The 16,012-nt window shown below is 39.0% G+C and overlaps 1 protein-coding gene across 1 annotated transcript in view; it reads left to right on the top strand.

Moving 5' to 3' along the window:
- hnrnpll (heterogeneous nuclear ribonucleoprotein L like) overlaps positions 1-16,012 on the top strand; it is a 28,876-nt gene that overhangs the window by 675 nt on the left and 12,189 nt on the right. The window lies entirely within an intron of this gene.

Raw genomic sequence — 16,012 nt, 5'->3', positions numbered from 1 at the left:
TAGCCTATTGTAGATACAGTTCTGAAGAGTTAAAACATCAGCCACAGACAATAAGACTGCTCAAATCAGAGCGTGGTCTCGCAACAGGAACTGTCAAGTACGTAAATGCGTCATGGGTAACACAAGTCTTTGAGTTCACAACATTAGACGCGCGCAGTTTAACTCAATTATACTTAATCTGATTTTGCTTTAGTGTCTCCGACAGACTGGCGGCTAGAAATCTGTTTAGTCTAAAATATGTGTATCCCACCACCAACAAGGGACGTGCATATATGTCTCTAGTTCCCTTGTAGAAGCAAACTGTTTCATTAGGCACACTACGACCTCAGAAGTGTTGTGTCCTCTGTCTGAGCAAATAAACGTGATTTCAAGTATCGATGAATCCATGTAATTTTTTTTAAATTTCATTTTACCAATTGCCTTTTACGGTTTGAATCTTATTGACAATGCGTTTCATATAATTTCTGCAGGACCAAACATTTAAACACAACAACAGAGAGATTCGAGGTTGTTAATGAATATCACAACGATTACAAATTATTCTGAGCTAGTTTTCAGCATTTCGCAGTAAGTTAAATTTTTCCTTTAGTTACGTACAATTTGTATTAAATAAAAATAATTTTAAAAAACCCTGCCTATTGGTAGTTGTATGTGTAAAACAATGGATTCAAATTACAGACTGTCTGCTATTCAGAATGAGATGATTTACCTAATGGTGGATAGACTGACTGCTTGATCTGATTAAAGTATGTTTCCGCAGATACACTGTCACTGATTTCACCACCAGACACTGGCCGCATGAAAATAATGTTCTTACAGAGGAGATGAGCAATATGTCAGATAATAATAATAATAACAATAATAATAATAATAATAGAATAACTGCCAAGCCTGGCCCGGCAAACTCCAGACTGAATCCTGCTTTTATGTGAATGTAATCATTTAAATACAGAATGGCTTTTAGGAGAGCTAGTGTTGTGTTTATTGTTGTCCACATCAGACCGGATCCTTTTCTGATGCATCATGTTGCAGAATAATAGGGTTTCTCTCAGAACAAAAAGTGCATTCCCCGACCAGTGGTCATCAGCTGTGCTCACTCTATCCACAGTCACTACTTGTACTTTAAGAATCTGATCCATTTCCTTACCTTCTGGAAATAGGATTGTGTGGATACCCTCTTCCCTTTGTAGATTTTTTTTTTTTTGTTCGTGTGTAGAGCCTGGTGGGGCTGTCCTTTGAGAACTGATATGGCAGTTATCGGCAAGAGGAAAGGGAAACAGAAGTTATGGCTGTAGATATTGTGTTCCATGGCTTTTATTGATATCTCGTAAAGCCCCCGAGGAGCAGCGACATTTCTCCATGTTTGAGCTGACAGCATCATCTTTACAGGCACGATACACATCCATGACTGTAAGATCAAACAAGCCCAGGTGGGTGGTTCTGTTATCAGGCTCTGAGCATTACAGTTTCACTGCTTCTGGGCAAGGATGAGATAGTTTTAAAGATAGTTTGCATTCTTAATCTTCACTTTTTTATGTTTATGCAAAGGGAATTTTGTATAACGGAGTAACGCAGCTTTCTTTTGCTTTTCCATTTGTTCTTGCTGGGTCTCTTATGAATGGTCTTGTCTGTGGCTCTGATAAACATCTGGACTCACTGCGGGAATTACCTTACTGCAGAGGAGGATGGGAAATGAAGTATTATCTTTTGCTTTAATGCATTAGAAGGGTACACCAATATGAGTTTGTAAGTGAACCTGGGGATGCTGGCCTGACGAAGAAATTAATTATTGATTTTAATTTTGCTACATGTGTATTGAATATACAATTGGGGGCACCAGCAGGTTGGTGCAGCTCTGTTGAGATAATTTAATGGAAGTATTAAAATTGGAGGATGAAAACAATAGCAGAACATTCCTACTGAGTATAATTGAATATGAAAACATTTTTAGATATTGTTTTCTCTGCTTAGAGCAGCTATTAGTTTGAGGCTTCTTCCTGAATGTCTCTATGGCAAGTCCTGTTTGACTTGGTTTAATGTTTTAGTATCTGATTTTTTGCCCTGATGTGACTGACTACTGGTCTCACCACAGTTTAAGGAAGACAAATTGAATCTAAGGGCAGCGAGCACTTAACTAAATGAGTAATGCGTAAATAAATAAATAGAAATAAAAAATGAAAAACATAGAAACAGCCTAAGTGCTTTGAAAAGATAATTTCTTCTGGTTTGATGTTTGAGATTACAAATGATTTCATTGAGAGGATCATGTGTCAGTACCATGCTACTATTTCTTTTTTTCTTTTTTTTTACAATTTAAGTTGTAATAGCAACGCTATGATGTTAACACACTGTTGCTGCTCAAGATGGCTTTTTCAAATTGAGGTGCTTCATAGTCTCTTTGAAGCTATTTTTCCTCATGTCTTGCAAGCACCAGAGGAAGCATTCTGCAGATGTTATCTGGTATTTTTTTCTCTTCCTCTCTATTTAGCTTCCTTGTTTGTTTGGTATTTTTCATTGAATTCACTGAGATGCTGATTGAACCTCGAAGTTCCCATTTTGCTTTTTTTGAGTGGTTACAAGGCTTCGGTTAGCTGCGTGTGCAGATGTTATTGTGCCTGTATCTATGTGGTTTCTAAAGTGATATCTTGACCTGCAGAGACTATTGTCATTTTCTTTGTTCCTTTTGACCTATTATAAGGTTGTTTACAATGACTTAAATAACAGTCCTACCAATTTTCTCCCAAATTTCCTGATATGAGTACCCCTCATGTTCTCTTTTTCACCATTTGCACAAAGTAATGTCACAACACTGATTAATATCAAGTGGTTGTAAAACAGTATGTAATCAAAGACATAGACATAAGATTCATTTTTTTGTGTTCGGGGGAAATGACCAATGTGCCAATCGTGTTAATAAATTAGTTAGGCATATTAATTTGTGTCTGTCTAACAGGGCTTAGTCCTGCCTAATGTGAAATTACAGAGGACTCCTCAGATTAGCTGTACTCCTGTTTCATAACCAAGTCCTAGCTGTGCTACATGTGTAATAAAAGGCAAAGGATTATAAACAGACTGATGACAGAAAATATTTGACTGACGGTAGTCCATCATTTTGATTTTTTTTTTTAATTCATACTCCTCTGACAGTACAACAAGTGGTTAAAATATATTGATGAATGTATCCATTATTTATTATGCACGCATCTTTACTTCTTTGATTGATGATGTGGCCTCTCATAGCGCAGCGAAACTCAAAGCGAAACAAAGAGCTTTAATTGTGATCGCATATTTTTGGTCTTGCGCCTTTCATCTCCTGGTTTGTTGGTGCTGGCTGCGGGTAGCTGCCACAACAGACTGTCCGGGACGGATCTGTATTAACTCCGTTGCCCCGTCTGTCACCATAAAAGTTTGATGCCCAGACTGCAGTGGAGGGGAACACGGGCGTTTTAACTCTGGCGCGCTGTGATCTCGCCAGCATCTTCACAGGGGAATCTTGAAAGCGCAGTCGCTCTTCTGAAGAAGTTCTGAAGGCAAGGCAGCTCCCGGCTGCCCTACTTAGCTGCTGTTTCACTGTGGGCTGTTAATACTCAAACAGTTTTTGACATCAGAAGACTGCTAGGACCGTGGCTTAATATTCACCGCCTTTCATGTGTCGACGCCTTATGTAATCCTATCTGGAATTAATGCTGATCTCTCCCAATTCATTATTTTTTTCTGTCCCGTGCCCTATTTTGTTCATATGCTCATGGGGGGAGGTCAGGGCTTTGACTTCTCGTTTTTTCTTAGACAAGATCTATTTGTCTTTAAGTATCGAGTCTATGAATGCGTAATTACACAGTTCGATGCGCAAACACTGGCGTTCGAGAGAGGCGATCAGTGCCATGCCGACCTTATCCCGCATTCCGCCCCATCCTCATGAACAAATGCTGTTATTTAGCCCACACAAACTGCAGAAGCTTTTCACATTTGCCAGAGCTTAATGTCGATTATGTGAATGGTAGCGCATTCATCCATCTTTGCATTTCGGAGTGAACATTCTGTTTCTAACAACATCTATTATTTTGTTGTTTATGTGTTTACCTCTGGCAAATTGGATGGATTTTTTTTTTACCACGATTGAAAATGTCTACGTTGCTTGCTGGTTTTCAAATGTTATCATCTCTCATTTTGAAAAATAGTGTTTAAAACAAATTAATCACGCAATCAAAATGAAATGTGTCCGTTTTCTGCTCAATGGTAATTTTACAACATGAAGGTCGATTGGTAGATTTCTATCAAACAGAGGAGGCTTGGTACCCGTAATTCCGCCAGCACAGTGCTATCAGTTAAGAGTCAGACAGTTAAACAGGGCATCATTAACTAAAGAAAAGAGAAAAGCAGTTGAACCCAGAGCCATCTGGAGTGAAGCCTGTTTGCAGTGTTGCTGGGTCCCATGCATGCAACAGAGTTTGGTCAAAGTGTCAACTACTATAAAAAGTATTCTTTGGCTATGCACTCTGAAATTGCTGTTTTATGCAATTTGATAATTTTTCATTGAAGAATTATAACAAAGGGTTTTCTTTATTTTTATTTTGCTGGGGTTTAATACATATAATTACATGTAATTAAAATACATGTAATTAAATATCTCCACATCAAGGGGTCAATGCAGCTTTTTTCAGGTAAATAGTTAAACAGTGATTTGACTTGCACTGCCAAGTCACCAAGGCTGATTAATTCTTTACTCCTAATAATGGCAAATGGTCATTACAGACACAGTCACATGGTCAGTTTGCCACAGTGTGTACACTGAAGGGATTTGGGGCTGTGCTCTTGAAATAGAAATATCTACTATTTATTTAAGCTACTAATAGATATTAATAATTAAATCTAGCAAGGTGAATTTGGCACATTTTGGAAACCACTGATAACTGAGATCCCAAAGTGACCCATAGCGCTGAAAATGCAGGTGTGGTTTATAATAGTGATGACCAGTGCAGTCCTCCGAAAGTCACTCCAAGACTGGATTTAAAACACCCCAGAAGAATAAGCTGGAGCGAAATTTGTTTGAAATTGTCTTTCCCTACTTGTTGTTATTTCTTATTTCCTGCTCCAAGTTCACTTGCAGACTGCTGGGGTGTGTTTATACAGTACTGCTCTGTGTTTTCACCTTAAAAACCTTTTGAATGAGCCATTTTCCATGTCCCTGAAATAAAAGTGGACTAAGAATCATTCATTTAGCAGTTCTGTTAATCAGACTGTAAGAAACATCAACTTGCTTGAATTAAATCCGTGCCATAGTGAAGTCGTTTTTTTTTTTAACCGTAGCCGTTCAACCAAAAAAGACAAGAGTGCAGTTTGAGCTTTCTAGTTTCATTTACAGTCTCTGTGATTCCTTATTTTGTTTTTTGTTTTTTTGTGCTATTTTTAAACATTCATTATGTGCCCCATTGGTGTCATATGACTTAGGCACTGCAGCTGATAAAAGAGAGTTTTGTTTGTCTGCTGTAAGCCTGATTAGCGTGTTTATGAGTATGTGTAATTAAAATCAGACGCCTAATATATAATTGTTTTAGCATGAATATTCCTCCTCATGGCCATCTGTTGCCAAGGTTGAGCACTTTTCTTCTTTTTGCCTCTGCGTATGGGGGAATTTGAATTACAAATACCCAAAGCCCAAAGAAATGGTGTTTCTGAAGTATGGTTCTGTGTGTGTGTGTGTGTGTCTCTCTCTCTTTCCTTTTTTCTTTCTTTCTTTCTTTTTTTTCCTCTCTTTCTCCCTCCCTCTCTCTCCCCTTTGGTGGTTACCAAGTTTTCAGTGGTTCATTAACTAAATATTTTAAGTGGCTAAGGCACAAAAGACCCGGAAGGACAGATTTATTCAACTGCATTCACCTGTGAAGATGTCAATAGTCACCTATACTAACAGCACAATTAGCATTTTATAAATAGCCTGTAAGTTATGATAACAATACATAGTCATTGTCCTCGGCATTTACAAATGCAAGCTTTTACCACTGATGCAACGCTTGGATCACTATTAAACAGCTATTTTTCTGAAGGATTTATTCACAATACGCAGTATTATGATAATTTCTTGAAAGCTGATGTTTCAGTGATGTTTCTTTTCTGCATGATTTCTGAATCCAGATGGTTATAGTGCACTGAGAGCACCACTACATCTCTGCGCCTGTGTTTGAACAAGTCAGAATGCGTTATCTTCAGAAATATTATTCTGCTCTATCATACACGCAGCATCACAATGCAATTTCAGTCTGAGTGGGAATGGTTGTGAAATTAAGCATGTCTCTGAAGAGAAAACAAGCTTCGGCTGTACATTAAAATGCTGTGCTAAAAGAGAGAGAGAGAGAGAGAGAGAGAGAGAGAGAAAATGTGGAAGAAAAATCTGTGAAGATCATCAAAGTGAGAAAATTCCACCCCGAATGTCAATGTGTAATTATAAAAGTAGGGCAAAGAATCCAATCATAATGGTAATAACCTCCCTCTCTTTGGCTAAGGCGGAGTGCACGACTGCATGCTAGTCGTGGGCTGACTTCATAATGGCCTCCTTGCTTGCTGAGCATAGCTTCACACTGGCTACTGGCTCGAGCACAAAGGGCTTGGGCATCTGGCAAAGAGCTATTTTCTCTGCTTTTTTTTTTCTCTCTCCGTTTTGATGGCTGCAATCACAGGCCTGCAATACAGAAATGGACAACCGTTTCTCTATAATATTCCAGTTTCAGCCCTTTTCAGGTCAAAAGGTAACACCTTACTGGAATGTTCTAACAGTGCCCATACAGCACTGTCTTAAGTTTGATGTAACTTTCTATGACATTGTCAGAATTACTTAATATTTCCTTTAATATGTAGGACTTTGGGCATTCTTTTGGTTAAAAAAATATGTACGTGGTGAGTATGATTTAGAAAGACTTTGTGATGGGTACACAGTTCTGTTTAAAATCCATATATGGAAACATGAGGAAGTGTATGTCAATGCATGGAAAAGTAAAGATAGAAATATAGAAATATTTCATAATACCTTATATGAGGTCTCCATATGAGAAGTGACACTGTGTAGGATGTTCTGTCATAGAAAATGCATAATGTATTTTAAATAGAAGTTCTACCCTCAAGGCTAAGTTCTTCTTGTGAACATATGGGTCCATTTTGACAACCGTCTCCCTGTTGTGAATTTGTCAGTTTGATTTTTCTTATACTTGATTTCAAAAGATACTTGAATTCATTTAGTGAATATATTTAGTGATGTTTCTTGTTGTGTATATTTTGATATTCATAAAGTATATCTGTGTGCAATTGAAAAGCCAGACCTAACTCAAAGACCAGTCATTAAAGAGGCTGCTTCACCCCACCTCCTCAGACTACAAAGAGAATGGAATCAACCCAATTAGATATCACTCAGAGAACAGCACAGTGGCAAGTAAAAGAACCTGGATTTTTTTTTTTTTTGACTGTTATAAAATCTCTTATTTGAAAATTCATTATAAACAGATTCATAATGTCTAATGGCATTAAAAAAAAGTAAAAAAAAGTCTTTGATCAAAAAAAGCAGCAGATGCTAAAAAAAAAATGCAGAGATGTTAAAAGGCATGTAGAACTTCCCCTGAGCTTTCTCTTTAAGATAGGTGTAGTATTATGTTAATAGACATTGACCTGTGATTGTAAGCAGATTATTCCATAACAAAACCTGTTTCTTTTTCTATTTGTTTTACATTTAGTACTGTGGCTCATTAACCTCAGATTACTTTATGAGGTTGTTTTTGTTTTCCTCTCACATATCATTTAATTACATACTTTGTTATGGTACTTTGTAGCTTCAAAATATAATTAAAGGTCTAGTTATTTTAAAACTATTATTCCCTTCATTTAGCATTTTTTTTATTGTAGAAAAGAAGTTGAAGTGTGTATGCAAATGAAATAGTGGGAAGCACTCCCTCATTTGCAGTCAATTTTTTTTTTCCCACATCCTCCAAGATTTTGCAATCTCTTTTAGCCTTAAGCGGAACTTCCTGTGTTAGACTGATGGAAGGTCTCTGCCAGACCCTGCAACACTCCCAGAAAAGTGGAAATGTCAAAAGCACTTAGCAACCTCTTTCTAGGAATAATGGATAGGATTAGTGGAGGTTTTACGTTCGGTTCTGTGTGCCAGAGCGTTTTAACTGCGAAGCGCAATGCAAATGCAGTTTGAATAATGTTACTTTTGATTATCGAGACCAGACATGCAAGCAGGCACAACACCGTTCGGTACAGTGATTTTTTCCGGGCATGCTCCATAGCACTTGGTGTTGTACGTGATGTTTAGTGTCAGATATTGCTGTGTCCACACCCTATTTTGAGGCTGTTTGCAGAGTGAAGGAGTTGAGTTAGATCAGGACCCATTTATCAGCAATGTACATGCTTTTCCCTAGCACTCTCTCCACACTCTGAAGGAGTTGTCTCACAGCTTTAATGAGGACCACAGGGAGGGAAATGTTAGGATGGCCCAATGTACTTAGGACTGCCTGAAGCATTTCAGAGTGCTGGAAAGCGAATGAGAGTAAGGAAGAGCACACAGGACATAAGCCATATTTAATTGATTTTTCCTGGATTAAATACCTGAAACTTGTCTCACAGCATGCGCTTGTATGTTTGCCTAGTCAGCCCTAAACCTCTAACCCTTGTGTCTTGCTACTCCATTTCACAGGTAAAACACACACACAAATACAGACCACACACTAATTAGACATCAGAGGAGGAAAATATGCAAACAAAGCCCTACATTTCTAGATAAGCTTGTGATTAAAAATGCAATGTCTCTTTCGCAGAGATCCGTCCTTTAATTTGTCATGCTATCTTACTTTTGTTTCGCCTCTGCTAGACTGTGTGAATTCAAAACATCTTAATTGTAGGTACATCTGTTTTAATTCTATCCTTTCTTCCCTCCAAATATTTGCCTGTTTTGTGCCTTTGTGTATTTACTTTTTAGCTACAAATGCATGTAAGGTGAATAAATAAAAAAGTCATTTTATTCTTGATACCTCAGTTCATTTTTAGATTGAAATTTTAAGCTTGATTTTCCAGTTTTGTTTTTAAAACATTCATTCACCATCCCTTGTTCTTTAGTCATAGCGCTCATGCTTCGTGACAGGGTTTTGAGAAGAGTGGCGTGAACAGAACATGGCGCTCCTTAAGGTCGCTTTGCTACAGGCATTATTTCTAGAGTTGAATGGATGAAAAAGACTTGAAACCCTTGACTCTGGCCTTTCAAACCAAAACATGTTTAAAAGGAAAAAAAAACAATTCTGAAAAGAATTCTGAAACATGTTTTTATCTTGTCTCAAAGCCTGAAAAGTCCTCTGGGGACTTATCCTCTTTTCCCTTCCTCTCTTTTAGTTGCCCCCTGAAGAGCTAACGTGGCGTGGTGGTTTTACAGACGAACCAGGCGTATTTGTGGCATGACAGGCGGTGAAGAAACAATATTAAAAATTAACTGTGATTGTTCAAACAGAGCATAGCCCCGTGGCACCCACATGGCAAGTGGCATAATTGACGATGACAGAGATGATTAATGTACCGAATACATATGTGCTTATGCAGCAGGAATGGAATGATCTTGAAATTTTGCTTTTAGCCTCTGCTCAGCCTAATATGCCCCATTAAAAAGGCATGTAGTATAGATTGTGTAGATTATTTCAGAGGAAACAGAGCTGCTGTCTTGACTTCCCAGTATCACTAAGAAGCTAAATTTGGTAAGCGAAGGGTCGTGGTTACTGAGACCATTTCCTGCGCATCAGTGCAGCTTCAAGGTTGATTGTACTGTCAATACATGTCAGTCTAAAGCCTTTTAACCCAAGGTCGCATGCAGCAAGACGTCTGACACCTGTAATCACCTGCTTGACCTTCAATACCAAAGCAACCTTCCTTACCTTCACTTCCCTTTTCTGTTACACTCGATAGCTTAACTATTCCTGAAGGCAGCTTTATGAGGAAGGTTGTACACAAAGTCTCAGCATTGTCTGAGCAGGGCAGTGGGCCACCATGGGTCATCAGAGCAGTTTCAGGGCACTTTGGCATTGATTTTATAACTGTCATTAACTGCTGAGAAAAGATATGAAACTGTTCTTACACAGGGACATTTGAAGCCTGTTGCCTCAGGCTGCCATAGTTTATGGTTTATATGGTTATCATGATCTCGAAACCATTCAGTGACCAATCGTTTCCTGTGGATGGGTGCATTCTCATCCTGGTAGTAATGTCACCCTAGTTTTTAATAGGATGAAGATGATAACTCAGAATGACTGTGAACTTATTGGTGTTTATCTTGCTGTTTTTGGGGTTGAGTGGACCTAAATCATGGTAATTAAATGGACCACACATGATAAGAGATCCAGCGGAAGCCTTCATTAGAGGAGACAAGGTCTATGAAGAGCCGTATACAATGTAACCTGACCGTGTTATCCTTTAGAGGTATGACAGTTCACCCTATTCACAGTTAGGTTTGTGACTCAGACTTTGTGCCATGGTTCAGATTGTATCACGGTTCTGTTTGAAAGAAAACTGAATCAATTCAGGACTGAAGTTATTCTTTCTTTTTAATTTAAACATATACCAATTTAACACAATAGAAGAAATTTGACACAAACAGCAACAAAGCTCCTCAGAAATTTAGAATGGCAGAAAGCTAATTGTCAGTAGCTTTAGCATTCTTCTTTTAGAAAATGAATGTAATACAAATAAACTGAACTACCCAAGTCTCTTTTCCATGACAGCGAGTGAAAGAAATGCGAACATCAGTATCGTTTAAGGTTTTTCATCAAGAAAATGACTGCAAACGCATGAGGACTGCAGAACGGTTTCCACCTGCTCTGACCTTTTTCAGATCAGTTTGCAGCCACTTCGACAAAAGAACAAAAATTCCCTTTCAGAGATGCTTAGAGATCAGATCTAATTCGTTCATTTATGTGGATCCATATTTTCCAATATAAGATATTATGACTGCTTTATGGTCATTTAGAGTGGTCACTGTTGTTAAATTCTTGCCTTTTTCAAAGCTACTGGGAGCTTGTCCTCTAATGATGACAGACAAAATTATGGGTGACTGGGCCTGCCCAGCCTTTTGACCCAGACGTGTTGGGATGTTAATCATTTAATTAATTCAGGATCCACATCTCTATGGAAGCATGTGTTTATACTTTGTATCCCTCATTTACATCAAATCTTCCCTTTATTTTTTACAGCTTCCTGTAAATTATGCATTATATCTCCCCTGTTACCCTTGTTTGTACAACATTTGACCTCAAGTTTAACACAGTGTCCCACAGTAGAAAGACAAGGCCAGGTCATATTAGCATAGAGTTAAAAAAAAAAAGATAAGAAGGAAAAAAATATCTCTGCTTATGAACCTCAGCTTTGCGTATATATGTTTTTCATCATAGTGCGCCTTCTAAGAAATGCAAGAAAGCATAAATAAGTATACAAAACAGTGGTAGTTCCAACCCTCCATAACATATCACACAAAGAGGCAAACATGTCACCACTTGTCATCCCTTCCTCTCTGCGACTAAAGGCGCAGATGAAGTGAGGGGGAGATGCTGTTGCCATAGTGACCGATGAAAGGCCCTGCTCTTAGCACCCTGCTTACCTCTTGTGCAATAGTGCCCTGAGCATGTTATAATGTTCCACTGTCACATCCTCTCTGTCTACACTGTCAGCGGAGGTGCCCAAGGGTCCTGACCTAGAGAGACGAGATGTTTTTGCTGTCTGGTGAAACATGGCTGTCCCGCTGAGAATTAACACTGTACATAAGAACTTTCAAACGTGGTTCTATCATAAATGCATTACTTTGCCGTATCTGTGTTATGTTGTCATTATTGCACATGTAGGGATGATTTCTATCAGTTTCCTTCCTAGAAATCTCAGTGCCAGTAATGGAGCTAACTGGTGAATTGTGCCAAAGCACGCTCTAGCTTCCTTCACAGCTATTTAACAAAATACAGAAATGATAGAAAGCAAGCTTAGAGTAACACTCGATAGGTGAGACCTCACACTTCATCGGACTCTAAGCAAACAGAGCATACCTGAGGTATGCAGTGCTTTTTTTTTATCTCTTTTATAATTGTTATACATGTTAAAGGGATTAATCTTCCTCCTCTTTTGAATATCAGTGTTTTCAAAACACAAAGATGATTTAATATCCTTCATCATCGTAGTTCCTCCACATCTGACAATCATGTGAGTCACCATAGTAGCAATGGTTTTCAGCAGAGCAGCCTGCGAAAGGTTGTGAGGAAATAATAGCATTACTTTATTTGTGTATTGGTTGTCAGGTTTCCATAAGGATGTACAGAAAGAATGGTATTATACTAATTGTCTTGGAACAGGCCCGTGTGGGCATGTCCCAAAAGGCTGTCTGTGTTCTTTTGCCCTGTAGGAAAATAAAGTGCCGTAGGGTCGCTCTGCGATGACTCAGCAGTACGCTGTGACCACCTTGACAGCGAGTTCTCAGGAGGTCTGGGCTTCTGCCCTCAGGGCATAAGAGTTTAGTTGACGTATGTTTTTTTTTTTTTTCAGCTGTGTGCTCGGTGATAATTCACAGTTTTAAATTTTTTTGCATTCCATCCTGGAACCAGACAATTTTTTTCTCCATTAACAGAGGTCATCCTGGAGAAGACGCTAAGAAAATAAACAGAGATAATGACTGCACCATTCTCAGACAAACAAATCAATACGCAAATGCATAATCACACACACTCACACACACACGTACAAACATGCACGCACACACACACGCACACACACACGCGCACACACACACACACACACACACACACACACACACACACACAGCATCCCGTGTTTCATTCATTATACCTTATGTGTTTTTCTCTGACCCTGTTGTTCAGAAGTCAAAAGTGGGTTATCATGTTGACCACAATTATTTTTTTCAGAGGGCCTGGCTCCTTTTTCACACACTCCTCTGATAATGTGACAGACACATAATCCCCAAGCTTCAAAGTGTATAGAGTAGAATAGTAGGTTTCTGCCTCAGCTGCCGGAAACAAGGTCGCTCCTTGCATCGAGCAAACCTGCATGCTTTTGCACCGTTGCGCCTGCATTTGCTCCTGTGCCAAACAACTTATTTTTTCAGGTTATATTACCGGATGATGTCAGAAGTGATGATTTTCCAACCACAGCTACTGTTGCACGTTAAAGTGAGCTACTGAATGAATAGAAAACACATGAAGCTGAATGCCATGAAGTGTAATTATAATGTGGATTTCATGCTCAGGTCACAATTCTGAAACCAGATATATCATCACCCATAACTGTAAAGACAATTATGTGAATCTTAGCGTTGTAGCTGTAATTTCAAGCGTCTGATTGGTTTTCTTGATGCTGGAATCTGTTTTTCTCCAAGTCAAACAATCAGAGGCTGCAATACGTGTCTAATCTGCAGGTGTTCAATATTATCGGCGTGTGGCTTTTATGGACAGAGTTGTTGTGCATAAACAAAGGGCCCTGTAGCAGATGAAGTCCATTTCCTGTCCTTGTTCCATGGCTGCTTTGGACAGTCTTGTCTGTCTTACTCTGCAGATCAAAATCAGGGACAAAGCGGCTGCCTTGCAGTGGTTGGTTTCCTCTGTCCTGCATTGCTGCACATCTCTGTATCATTCTTGCTCCTGGCCGCTTGTCTACAGATGTCTGTTGAAGCAGGGGAAGGTGAAGCTTGCAGAACAAAAAGCAGCAAACCTTGCTAATATCCTGCCCATAATAACAAGCAGGGTGAGGTTTTAGTCATTGCCTGGTGAATACTTATTCACTCACAGACACGGTTAGCCCCTGAGCTCCAGCGCACATAATACATAGTAACGTGTAACACATCTAATTGGTATTTAATGCCTCTATGTTAAAATTTGAATGCCCCTCCACCTTTTTTAATTCCTGATGGCTCAAGAACCCCCCCCCCCCCCCTATTTTGACATGTCTTCTTGCAGGTGTCCCTCTTGCTCACATTGCCTCCATTATGAATGGTGCTTATTCCTTTACTTCCAATGTGGATGTGTGTTTTTTTGGTTTTTTTTTAGTTCTAGACTGTGACACACTCTATCGTTCCACCCCCTCCCTCTCTTATTCTCCTCCCTAGTTTCTCCATCTTCCCTCTCCATCCACAGAGAGAGAGAGAGAGAAGTAGGAGAGTGTGTTAACCTCCTGTGACATTCAGCCTTATCTTCCCTGCTGGCCGCAGTGGATTATATGGTGGATTAATAGGAAGAAACGCGAGCCTGCTCAGAGATGGTGGTTCTGCAGCCGACACTTTTACTTACAGCTCTATTTGGCTGGGTGGGAAGAAAAGAGCAATGGATTGATAAATAGAAGTGTCACTGGTAAAATTAGCTTTGTGAACGGTTCAGCTACCCTGCTTGGTTTAGAGTGAGTCTGCCTCAGTGGAGAGGTTGTTCAAGCACATTTATACTGAGCTTATGGTTTTCCTGTATGTATTTGTACAGATGCAAAAATATACAAACATACAGCAGTGTGCTGTACCCAGAGCACTGTAGGTATGCAATATAAATATCAGTAAGCGATTGTGCTCACGCACACGTACACATGCACACACACACACACACACACACACACACACACACGCACGCATGCATGTACACATGCACACACTTATACGCTCATGTTTTCCCACCATTTATTAGGTGTCAATAATGTAACCATAGATACTTCTCAGAGAAGAAGAGAGAGAAATACAAAATTCCTACCCAAGTAAAAGGGCCATAGAACAAGTAACTGGTTTTACATGCGCTAAAAAGATATGAGTCTACTAAAGGTTTAATGCATTTTGAGTCTAGGCCTCTTGGTCAATGTTGTCCTTTGTTTCACTTACCTCTAAATTAAATCCATTTTAAATTAAATGTCCCTTAGAGAGCAACGGACCAAGAGGAGACAAAAAAATAGACATGTAGTGTCAGAATAGACAAGTTGCTTCTAGAAATAGATTCATTTTTAAAAAAAGACAAGAATTGTTTCTTTTCCAAGTCATAGCAGTGGAAATGAATTTGGTTAATCTAGTTTTAAATAGCCTGCAATGACTGTCAGCACACTTTCCATTAATCCACTGGTCAAAAGTGAAACAAAGTCAGGCAGAAGTCTCACTGTGTGTAGTACTGTTGGGGAGAAAGCAGTGGGCTGCATCAGACAGCTCCAGTAATGAACCAGCTTGCTCCTCCAACAGTCAGCGTTGCAGATACAAAGCGACATAATTGGTTGCTCCAGAGCTGCTGTTGCCCTTGTACAATGTCTACTAGAGTCTAGAGGACCAGAACAGGAGTCAGATTACTACAGTGAGAGAGACCACTGTATGTCATGAAATACCTTTTTTTTTATATATACCTGAAAACATTCATATAATGGGTTCCATTTGCTTTATCTTTCTACAAAACTGTTTGATTATTTGTTAGATGTGTATCGGGTAATTTGATTATTAGAACTGCTGTTTTTTAAAAAAAAAAAAAAAACCTTTTCGTAAGATTTTCTTTAATTTATTTCTTTAGTCTTCCGTATGCTTTCGAACATACAGCAGTTTTACATTTGCAGTAATAACCTTTATTGCCTTCATATTTAAATAAGTAACTTTAGCGCTGGCCAGATACTAGGCTATAACATGGGGATTCAACCATACTGTTCGCTGAAGCATGTTGGATACATTGGAGATGGTGTGGCCTCAGGGCACCTTGACTGCTCATACATTTCTCTCACTCTGTCTGTCCAACTCTTTCAGGATGAGTTCACCTGAGTAAGCTTGATTCCACACCTTGGCTCTTTTTTACTGTTTATTGGCCTCAGGATTGCTTTTCCATTTCTTTTCATCTCCACCGGCTACAATTTCTTTCTAATCCCTTTTTTTCCCCCTAACATTTTGTTGAAAACTGAAGTACATTCCTTTGAATAGGTCGTTTTCATTCACCGCGCTGGAGTTTCAATAGACTTCAATAAACTTGTCAGAGACTTGGCCTTGAGTGCACCTTTT

Source organism: Chanos chanos, chromosome 4 (assembly GCF_902362185.1).
Source record: "Chanos chanos chromosome 4, fChaCha1.1, whole genome shotgun sequence".
Taxonomy (NCBI): Eukaryota; Metazoa; Chordata; class Actinopteri; order Gonorynchiformes; family Chanidae; genus Chanos; species Chanos chanos.
Note: the sequence above shows the minus strand (reverse complement) of the source record. Positions and strands in the feature narration are given on the sequence as shown.